Source organism: Pongo abelii, chromosome 19 (genome assembly GCF_028885655.2).
Source record: "Pongo abelii isolate AG06213 chromosome 19, NHGRI_mPonAbe1-v2.0_pri, whole genome shotgun sequence".
NCBI classification, from domain to species: Eukaryota; Metazoa; Chordata; class Mammalia; order Primates; family Hominidae; genus Pongo; species Pongo abelii.
Genome location: NC_072004.2, coordinates 50,506,527 through 50,517,426, shown reverse-complemented (window position 1 = coordinate 50,517,426; position 10,900 = coordinate 50,506,527).

The following is a 10,900-nucleotide window of genomic DNA, read 5'->3' as shown; positions in this document are numbered from 1 at the left end:
GGCCCATGCCTGTAATCCCAGCACTCTGGGAGGCTGAAGCAGGGGAATCGCTTGAGCCTAGGAGTTCCAGATCAGCCTGGGCAACATGGCGAAACCCTGCCCCTACAAAAATACAAAGATTAGCCAGGCATGGTGGCCTATTCCTGTAGTTCCAGCTACTCAGGAGGCTGAGGTGGGAAGATTGCTTGAACCCAGGAGGTGGAGGTTGCAGTGAGCAGAGATTGTTCCACTGCACTCCAGCCTGGGTGACAGAGTGAGACTCTGTCTCAATAATAACAATAATATTCCTTTTTTGTCCCATAGGCTCCTCTTCAGACTCTCTGATGCTCTGTCTCTTCTCACTCTTCCCAGGGCATCCTACTCCATCCTCACCCACATTTTCATCCCCACCCCACCCCACCCAGCTCTCAGATCTCACCCCCACCCAACCTGCTCCACTCCACTTCCTAAGGCCTTTCTGCTGCTCTTTCCTCATTCTTCAGGATATTAGCTTTGAATCAGGTGTTCCCAGTAGACTAAGAGATGGAGAAGATGGGCAAGAAGAAGGGAGAGAGGTGAAGAAGGAGAGGAATCCTTTTTTCTAGACACCTAAGTCCCGCTCCTAACCCCTCTCTCTCTTTATCTCCATTTCCCTCTCCAGCAGCATGACTGATGCTGGGATATCTGTCAGGTTTTACTTCCTAGGGAGCCAAGGGAGGCTTTTCTAGCAATTAGGCCAAGGCCTCTAATCCAAGAGAGCTCTAAACACTAGGCAAACAATAACTCGGTCCACTGGGCCCTGTAGAGAGGACAGGAGGAGCAAGAGAGGTGTACTCAGGGTTCCTCTCCATCACCTGGCCACAGGGCTGGGGCCAACCCACAGGAAGGGGCTGCTGAGAAGGTGAGGGTGGATGGAGACCAGTGTGGGGATAGATAACTCAAAAGCCCATCCATCCATAGGCTCAGTTCAGCCCCTGCCAGGCCACCTACACTGCAGTTCCCCCATTGCACAAGAGCCAGAGAGGGAAATCAGTGGTGAGGCTGTGGGCAGGAAGAAGGCATGTATGCAGGGCAGGGTGAGGAAAGCGGGATTTGGAGTGAAAAGGACCCGTGTCTGAGCTCCACTTTCACCTTCCCATGTGATCTTGAGCATGTCACTCCACTCATCTGAGCTTCACTGGCCTAGTAAGTAAAATGGAGATGATAGTAACACCATCCACTCCAGAGGATCCCTGGGAGGGACGGAAGAGCTGGTGGATGGAAGGTGACAAAGGACCCCTCCCCTACATCTGCCCACACCCGCACCCTCCACCCACTGGCCAGGGAGAGCTGCAATTTCTCTAATGCACGGAGGGAAAAGACGGGCCAAGGTTTTAAAGATGCCTTTTCATCTCACTTTGCATATATTTGCATATCGAGTTCAAGAGCCTCATCCTAATTCTGAGGATGGAAAATAAAACAAATTAACAAATACGAGATTAACAAATGCAACTCCTGCAGCAATTGTCTCCTTGGCTGTTCTGGGCTTGACACCCTGGAGACAAAGAATGCTCTCAAGGCAATCAACTTTTAATCATCTCTGGACAGAAACCCCAGACGAGGGACCCTGTTCCTCCCACCCCCACTCAGAGGTCAGTGCTGGAGGATCTAGAGGAGAGGGGCCTTGGAGAGTGGAGGGCTAGGGCCAGACTCTGTGGCAGGCAGTGACCCTTGATTTACTCCTTTATGAACTTGCAGTGCAAGGTGTGGTGGAAAAGAGCATGGCCTCGGGGCCACACTGCCCAGGTCTGAATCCTGGCTGTGCCATGTCCAGCTCTGTGCCCTTGGGCAAGTCACCTAACCTCTCTGTTCTTGGGTGGCCTCCTGTGTTAGATGAGAATAATAGTAACACCTACCCCATAGGGTTAGTGTGAGGATTGAGTGAGTTGTGTTACAGCTGTGTTCGGCATATTGTAAATGCCTGGTAAGTACTGACTAGTATTACTATTTTTATCATCACTATCACCATTGTCGTCATCATCATGGTTATTATTATTATTATGTGACAGAAAATGCCTATAGGACCAGGAACCAGAAACGCAATTTTTATTTTCATCCCACTCTTCATCCACTGGGTGGCTTTGGGGAAAATTCCCCCACCCCTTTGGCCTTTGTACTCCAACAGGGCTGGCCCAGGCACCCTTCAAGCCGTGACAAACAGATCAGGCAGAGTGAGATTTCTGCTTGTTTCAAGGCTGCCTGAAAACAGACTTTGAGGCTGATTGTCATATGCAAAACATATGTAAAACATATGCAAATCACCCTCTCTGTGGCATTCCTGAGCTCCTACACATGGGTAAGGCCCTTGGAGCCATCCCTGTGTAGCCCCTGAGAGCAGAGACACTGCCCAGCCACAGAGGCAACTGCACCCCTCAGCTCCCCTCACCCAGCTTTCTTTGGGATCCTGAGAAAACTCAGTCTCCTTGCTTCCACCCCTTTTTCATCCTGCCCCCACCCAGGCACCTGCCCACTCTGCCTTGGCTGCTCTGAGACTCCGTCATCATCTCTGGAGGACTGAGGGTCAGGGTCCACTTCCATGTACACCTGCCTTGCACTGGGCCTGCCACCCATTGAATCACATGTCTCCCTCACTGCTGTGAAGGTGTCAGGATCCCCATTTTACAGACAGGGAGGTTGAGGCTTAGAATGAAGCAACTTGTGAGATGTCAACTGCTGGAAGAGTGAATCGGCCCCAGGAGACCCACTCCGCCAGGCTACCTTCCCATGAGCTCCTGAGTCAGTCCAGGGCAGAGAAAGGAGAATGGGTAGGGGGAACTGGGTCGGCCACTTTTCAACTTTTGCACCCCTGAGGGAGAAGGCTTCCCCGCTCATGGAGCTGGCACTGATACTCCAGGCAGAGAATCAAAGCTGCCACCTGCCAGATTTCCAGAGCCCCATCAGTTGATGGCATCTGAAAGAGAGCCACCACAGGGTGCCACCACTGTGGACATGATCCCTGACCTGCCCCAGAGGCTGGGCTCCTCCCCTTTCCCTCCTGCCCAGCCCCAGCACTGCCCAAGCTCCCACTGCCTCCCTAAGGAAGATTTGGGAGAAATCAGAAGTCAGGGGCCAGATGCTCCAGTTCCCCACAGGAATTCTTCTTTCCCCGGCCAAATCCAGGAGAGGCCATGTCTTTGGCCAGGTAGATGTTTAGGAGGGAAAAGGGTGAAGGTCCCAACCACCAACACAGCCTCCAGGCTTCCACTAGCACCCTCAGCCAGCTGAGCCCAGCCCAGCCCACCTCCTACCCACACCCCAGCAACAGCAACCTCAGCTTCCACCTCCATTTCTCCTACCTTCCTAGGACGCTGCTCCGTCAGAGGCCCATTAAGTTGATTAAGAGGCACATTCCGGAAAGAAGGAGCCATATTTCAGCTCCTAGAAAACCCTCTGCCTTCCTCCACCTCCAACCCTTCCCTCTCTAATGTTCCTCCCCTTCTCCCCTCTGCCAAGGCCCTCCCCAGCCTGCCCTGGCCCCATCACTCACCGTCTGATCCCCCAGATTCTAGGGTGCAGAAACGTTGGCCAGACTCCATCAGGACTTTAGGGTGGGGCTGGACCAAGACTGGGCCCACCTGACATTTGAGACACGTGGTTGGAGAGGGAAACCAGAATTTATTGTATCGATCATGGAATTTAATCCTCTCAACAGCCCTTTCAAGGAATTATTACCCCCACTTTTTATAGATGAGGAAACAAAAACTGAGAGGTTAAGTAACTTGTCCAAGGTCACCTCGTTAAGAGACAACACCCCAGCCTTTCTTAAAGGCAAGGACTGTGCTTCCTCTGCTCCCCTGCAAAACCTCCCCCACATCCCACCACCACCAAGTCTGGCTTCTCCCACCCACCTCCTTTCTGACCACCCAGCCCAGCCTGCCCAGATATCAACTCAGAGATTAAATGCATCTGAATCACCTGGGAAGCTGGTTAAACACAGATTCCTGAACCCTCTTCCAGAGATTCCAGGCCTCCCGTGGGCCCAGAGAGCTGTATTTTAACAGCCTCCCTTAGTGGTTCAGATTTGCTGATAGGTTTGGAAACCACTTTATTAATCCAAATCTTTCATTATACAGATAGAAAAACCAAGGCCCAGAGGGGATATGTCATAAGTCCAAGGTCACACAGGAACAGCCCAAAGTAGGACCTAAGCCCCAATTCACTTTTTGCCCGGAGGTCCATCAGCAGAGAGCAGCCAGGCCCCAGAGCTTTTCTGGCACTACCCCTACCCTCACCCCCAGCCCCCACTTCCCTCCAAGTAACCAAACATGGAAAGCTCAGGCAGGGCATCCTGTGGGAAAGAAGTGATCTGATGACCCCACACCACTTCCCTTCTGGGCCTGGCCTGGATGTGCCTTGTAGAAAGGTCTTTGCCTTGTCTAAGTCTCCTTTCTTCCATCTGTTACTTGGGTCTCTGAGATGTGCCCTTTCTGCCTTCTGTAGGGGAGCCAAGAACCAACTGAGAATGAAAACACAACAGGGACCGGGCGCGGTGGCTCATGCCTGTCATCCCAGCACTTTGGGAGGCTGAGGCGGGTGGATCACTTCAGGTCAGGAGTTTGAGACCAGCCTGGCTAACATGGCAAAACCCCATCTCTACTAAAAAATACAAAAATTAGCTGGGCATGGTGGCACACACTTGTAATCCCAGCTACTTGGGAGGCTGAGGCATGAGAATTGCTTGAACCCAGGAGGTGGAGGTTGCAGTGAGCCAAGATCATGCCACTGCACTCCAGCCTGGGCAACAGAGCAAGACTCCATCAAAAAAGAAAGGAAAGGAAGGAAAGGAAGGAAGGAAGAAAAGAAAGAAAGAAAGAGAAAGAAAGAAAGAGCAAGAAAGCAAGAAAGAAAGAGAGAGAAAGAAAAGAAAAGAAAGAGAATACAACAAATGCTAGGAGTGACTCTAGCCAGTTCCTGCGACAGTGTTGGGAATGAGTCACGAGGTAAGATGTCGATCCACCCCCAAAACTTTGGGGTTTGTGCTCAGAGGCACAAGCACTTGGCTTGCTCAGGATAAGAGCTCATGGCTGTGCCAGAAGGATCCTCCTCAGAGGGGCCCTTGACTGCAGGGAAGCCACTCGTTTTTGACAAATCCAATACACCTTTTTTGCAGCTGTTATCCCCACTGGATGGAGGAAACAAATCAGGGCTCAGAGACAACAGTCGGATGGCCAACCTGCTCTCAGAGTCACCTGGGACTTTTCTGTTTTTACCACTGAAGTTCCTGAGTCCCTGAAAATCATCAGTTTCAGACAAACCAGACTGGAGGCCACTCAGGACAATGAGAAGCATGATCAGGGTCACACCGCATGCGTCCTGTGGGCCTCCTGTCCCCTCCCACCCCAGGGGGGGATTTTGTTCTTTTTATGGTAAGGAATAGGTAGTGATGTCCAGGCCTGCAAAATACAAATGATAATAAACAGCAACAATACTAACATAATGCTTCTTCAATTCAAAGATGCCATTGATTTTAAGTTAAAGTCAAGTTAACAGCTTATCAGGGGCAAAAAGGGAGCTATATTACATTACATGTAAGATGCATCATGATCCCAGAATTTAAATGTTGGAGAGAAAAATAATGGGGGTCTTCAAATTGAGGAAATAGTGCAGTGATCATAACACTAACAGATGCACAGCCCAACACATGTAGGGGACTTGTCCATTGACAAAGCCCACAGAGTGTGCAGGTGTTGCTATGACCTCCGCTGCAGCAAGGGGAAACCTCCCACGGTTTCCCATCTAAACTCAGGTGTAGGTCTGTCTGTCCTAGTGGACCCACCGACCTCCCCGTCCCTGAAATTCTCCCTCAGGCTCCCAGGAGCAAGTGTCTTGGCCAAAAAGGGTGGTGTCGAGGGAGGCTCTCTGTACCCTTCTGGGGACTAACAGCATTAGCTCCAGCTGTATAATACCAATGGCCTCATAATTTACATAGCGGTTTTCATTACCTCCCTTCTCCAAAGGCTTGTTCAATAAATTTCCATTTTATGAATTCCAAAGTGCTCTGTGGAATACAGAGCTCCACCTAGCTCCAATTGCAGTGGAGAATGGAGGGGGCTAGAAAGACAGTAGGGGGCTCCCCCCAGATCCCCACAGGCCAGGGGCTAGACAGCTCACCTGTGCAGGGTGGGGTAAGACCCACAAGAATGGAGGGCACCAGGCTGGGAACAAGTCCTGGTCTCTCCCCGCTTCCTGGCTTGGTGAGCTTGAGCCTCACCTTCCACATCTGTAAACATGGGAGGGGTCAGACCTCCTTTGTGGATTGTTTTGAGAAGTAAATGAGATAATGGGAGTGTAATACTGTACCTGGCACACTGCAGTTATATGGCAAGTGCTATTTTTCTTCCTTGCTTGTAATCATCTCCCTGCTCCACTCAGGTAGTCAGTTGCCCGTCCTCTCGGGAGCCCCCAGGGTTGGCCACACTGAGGCCTCCTCTTCCTCTGCTCTTAATACCTTCCTCAGCAATAGAAGGTATATTAGTACTTACCGATGTGGAAAAGCTCCAAGACATATTGTAAAGTTAAAAATAAAAAGCAAGATGCATTTCAAAATAACCAAGACGGTAGATTTTAAATGTCTCACCAAGAAAAATGATAAGTGAAGTGATGGATATGTTAGCATAATCTAATAAATTGTGCCAATTTATCATTAATTGGCATAATTTAATCCTTCCATGTTGTATACATATATCAAAGCATCACATTTTACCCCATAATTGTATATAATTATGATTTGTCAATTAAAAATAACATTACATTAAAGAAAGGAAAGAAAAGATGCAGACCAATTTGTAGAATATGATTCCAATTCAATACAATATAGTTTTACATGGATGTATGTGCATATACATATATATGTATATATAAAGAGAAATCGGAATAATCATAGAAAAACCAGCAAGTAGATTTCACAAACTATTAACAGTTTTTAACCTCTGAAAATAGGACTTAGTGGTGAGGAGGGAAATTTTAATTTATTTTTGTGTAACTTAGTTTAGTGGGATTGGGGGTGATTTTTACTTTGCAGTAGGTATTTTTAATATAGTTTTCTAATTTAAAAGGAAAATAAAAAGATGACTTCTCCCCTGAAGAATATGAAATATCCTCCCCTTTTACTGCTCCAAGGAAGTTGCTGCCAGAGGTTAGATGTCCATTTTTAGGTGCCACGGACACTTTGAAGCCAGAAATTTTGAGGGGATTTTTTTGCCCTCACGTGAACCAGGCTCTGGGCCCTGTTCCCTCCCTCATATCCACTCCAGTCTCTGACCCCTGTCCCATCCAAGCTCCCAGAGGTCTAACCCTGTTCTCCCCCGGCATGAGCCTGGTGAGTTTGGGTACCCTGAGTCTCTCTTGGAGGGGGACTAAGGGCCAATTAGGAACTGGAGCTGCATCTCTTACCATCTTGGAGATGCACCTGTACCCACTGCAGCCGCCAAGGCAACACAGCTGTACCAGGGGGTGCTGCCCAGGAAACAGGTTGCCGGGAAACAGGGCTGAGGATGAGCAGGGTCTGACCAGAGAGAAGCCCTCTCCCCTGTTTTTGAGGAGGAGGCAAACAGAGGGGAAACCAGGCAAAGATACCACCCATCATCGGTGGAGGCAGAGAGGCCTAACAAGTCTCTCCCCAGCCCTGGCCTCAGTTTCCGCACTCTGTGAAGAGGCAACAGCAGGTGACTGATTCCTTAGGACCCTTTCTGGGCCTAGCAGTTGGTGCACTGGCTGGAGAAGGATAGGCCCAGAGCTAGGGTAGGAGTCTGGGCTCTGGAGCAGAAAGCCTCTGTCTACAAATCAGTCCTGTTACGAGTGCTGGACTTCCCCTGTGCCTTAGTTCCCTAGACTGTGTGAACAGGAATAATAGAAGTGCCTACCTCTCCTGGTGATTTTATAAAATAAATATAATTCGACTTGCAGGGTGTAAACTCTCAGATATTTCAGCTATTGTGACTAAAATGCCTGGCACATAGCAAACACTCAATAAGCATGTGTGATCATTAGTTATTCTTCCTCATCCTAGGAGGTCCCAGACAGCCTGCACCCTCAACTGATCCATCAGAAATTATTTGGGAAGCACTGACACTCCGCCAAGCTTTGTTCTAGGCCCTGAGGATACAAAGATGGAATAAAACGAATAAGTCTTCCCTTGTGGGACTCGCAGTCTAGCGGGGTTCTATGGCCTTCAGCCCATGGAGGGATGATAGTGACACTGTGTGACCCGTGCTGGGACGGCCAAAGAACAGAGTGACGGGCAAGGGGGCAGGGAAGGTTGTCCTGAGGCAGCAACATCTGAGCTCAAGTTTGAGTAAGAACCTGGCCTGGGAGAGAAAGGCACTCCTGGCAGGGAACAGCATATGCGAAGGCACCAAGGTCAGCATGACCAGTGAGATTGTCTGGGGGAACGGCAAGGAGCATGGTCAGCTACAGTGGAGATTGGGAAATGGAAAGTGGAGAGTGCTAGGCTGGAGAGGCAGGCACCGGACAGACTGTGAATGGCCATGAAATGAATGCCATCAGCCTGAAGATGCAGAGAGCTCTAAGGAGTCTTAAGCAGGGGAGGGACAGGAGGACATCCAGAGGGGGCAAAGGCAGAGGCAAGTAGAGCAGCAGGAGGGCACTGGGCCAGGCAGAGGCCAAAGGGAAACCTTGTGCTCATGGCCCTGCTGACTCACCCCCCACTCATCCCATGGGTGCCGGGCATGATTTGAAGAAACAGCCAAGTCCAGAGGCTGAAGCAACACCTTTGTTATTTCCTCTTGAGTCTCCCAGTGACTCTAATGGCCAGGCCCAAAGGAGACCTCCCAGACAGTCTGAGCAACTACAGGATCACTGGAATCAGTGCTGTGTCTCCCAAGAGAATGTAGGTGCAGTGGGAACGCTCAGTGAGATGTGCCGCATCCAATCTATTTGTTCCGTAGAAAATCCAGGCACAGGGCTGCATAGTTACACCTTGGATTTGGTGTCAGAGGCTCAGAGGTGGAAGAGGACTTGGAGATCTCACCATCTGGCCCTTAAAGATGCTGCAACCCCCCTAGGAGGGAGTCACCTCATTTTCCTCAGGCCCTTTCTTTGGAGGCCAAGAGTGCTCTAAGCTCCTTGGCATACCGGAGCTGCTGTGAGCAGGAAACGGGGGTGGCAAACTTTCTGCAGGTGGGAGCCCAGTGACACCGCCCACCCCTAGTTCTACAGACAAGGAAACAGAGGATCAGCGAGGAGTGACTGGCACAATGAGTCATAAGCAAGTGGAGGTTTGCAGCTCCTGGACCAAGTCACCTGCCAGCCTCCTCCTCTATCCTTCTAAAGAACAAAGCAGGCTGTGTCTGAGGCCCATGCCACCACGGAATCTCAGCTCCAGCCTGAACCTGAGGCAGCCTGAAGAGACAGACCTGCTCCTGTTCTTTCCTTTTCTTTTTTGTTGTCATCTTTTTTTCTTTTAACCTGACCTTGAGCTCAGCTTGGTTTGAGGAAATAAAGTGAGGGTTCTGAATGGCAGGATGGATGGGGAGGAAACTCAGGGCTCAAAGCAAGACTCAGCCCTTTCTGGTTCCCCACGGGCCCCAGGATTTTTACATTTTCAGCTGGACTCAAAATAGAAGGGGTTTGGAACAAAGCCCTAGAAAGGGTCATCACTCAACTGGGAGCCTAAGAGAAGACAAACACTGGGGATTAGGAACATAGGGAGCACCCACTTATAACCCCTTGGCCTGTGAACATCCTCCTTTAAGCACCAGCCAGCTGGAGCCCTCCTGAGCCTCCATGAGTCTTCCCCTGTCCCACCTGCAACTGAGAATAAAGCAGAAGGGGAGGGAGGAAAATGAGGGAGGGCTCCTCCCACTAGACCATGAGGTCCTGAAGGGTAGGAATTGGGGCTTATTCATGGGTGCGTCCTCAACATCAAACACAATGAACTGCATTCTCTCTAAGTTCAATAAATACGTCATATTGGAAGAAAGAAATATTAATTAAGCACATATTATGAACCAAGCTTTCTTCTAGGAGAATTCTCTTACTTTGCCTCATTTAATCTACACTTCAACATGCTCAGAGAATTGTGGTTGTCCCCATCTGGCAGAAGAGGGTCTGAAGTTCAGAGAGGTTAACTTCACTTCCCAAAGTCACATAGCTCATGAGCGGCAGGGTCGAGATTCATACTCACGGCAGCCTGGCCCTGAAGCCTGTACTTATTCCTCCTCACCTTGCCACCCTCTGATGCAGGGGAGCTTCAGGGGAGAGAACACCTGGCTCTGGCAACCAGACCCCCATGGAAAAGCTCCTGGGTATGGAATCCTTTCTCAGCTCTGCAGTTCAAGCTTTCATTTCAGCCTGGTTCCGGGAACGGGGCCCTGAGTCAGTGCCTCATTTGGTGTTTGAGAATAAATGTCTACAAGGAAATAGGAATTCTTCAAGTGACTTTTTCTCCAAATCTGACCTTTAGGGCTTGCTTCTAAAAGGCACAGTGTCTGGGTGTCTACAAGAGGCTGGGGCACTACATTAGAAAGACAGGCTGGGAAGGTCCAGGGAGAAGGGGACAGTGTGACTCCCAAGTAGCCGCCTCATCCTCCTGCCACCCTGAGATTAGGACGCAGGTCCCTCAGTGAGGCCAGCCAGTGGGAGGAGAGGAACTTCATGCCTTCTGAGAAATAAGGAGGTACCAAGCCCCTCATGTGTCACAGCCAGGGCTGCATTTAATCCTCAAACAGTCCTGCGAGGAGAGCACTTTTGTCCCCATTTTATAGAATGCAAACTAAGCCTGTAAGTAGCAGAATCAGGCTTGCAACCCAGGGCGTCTGGCCCCAAGCCTGCATTTTTTCTGCAGCATCACACTGCCTGAGGGCAAATGTCCCTTTGTTGGCTGTGCCAGCAGCCAATGTGTCTCTCTGCCTCTCTGGGGAGG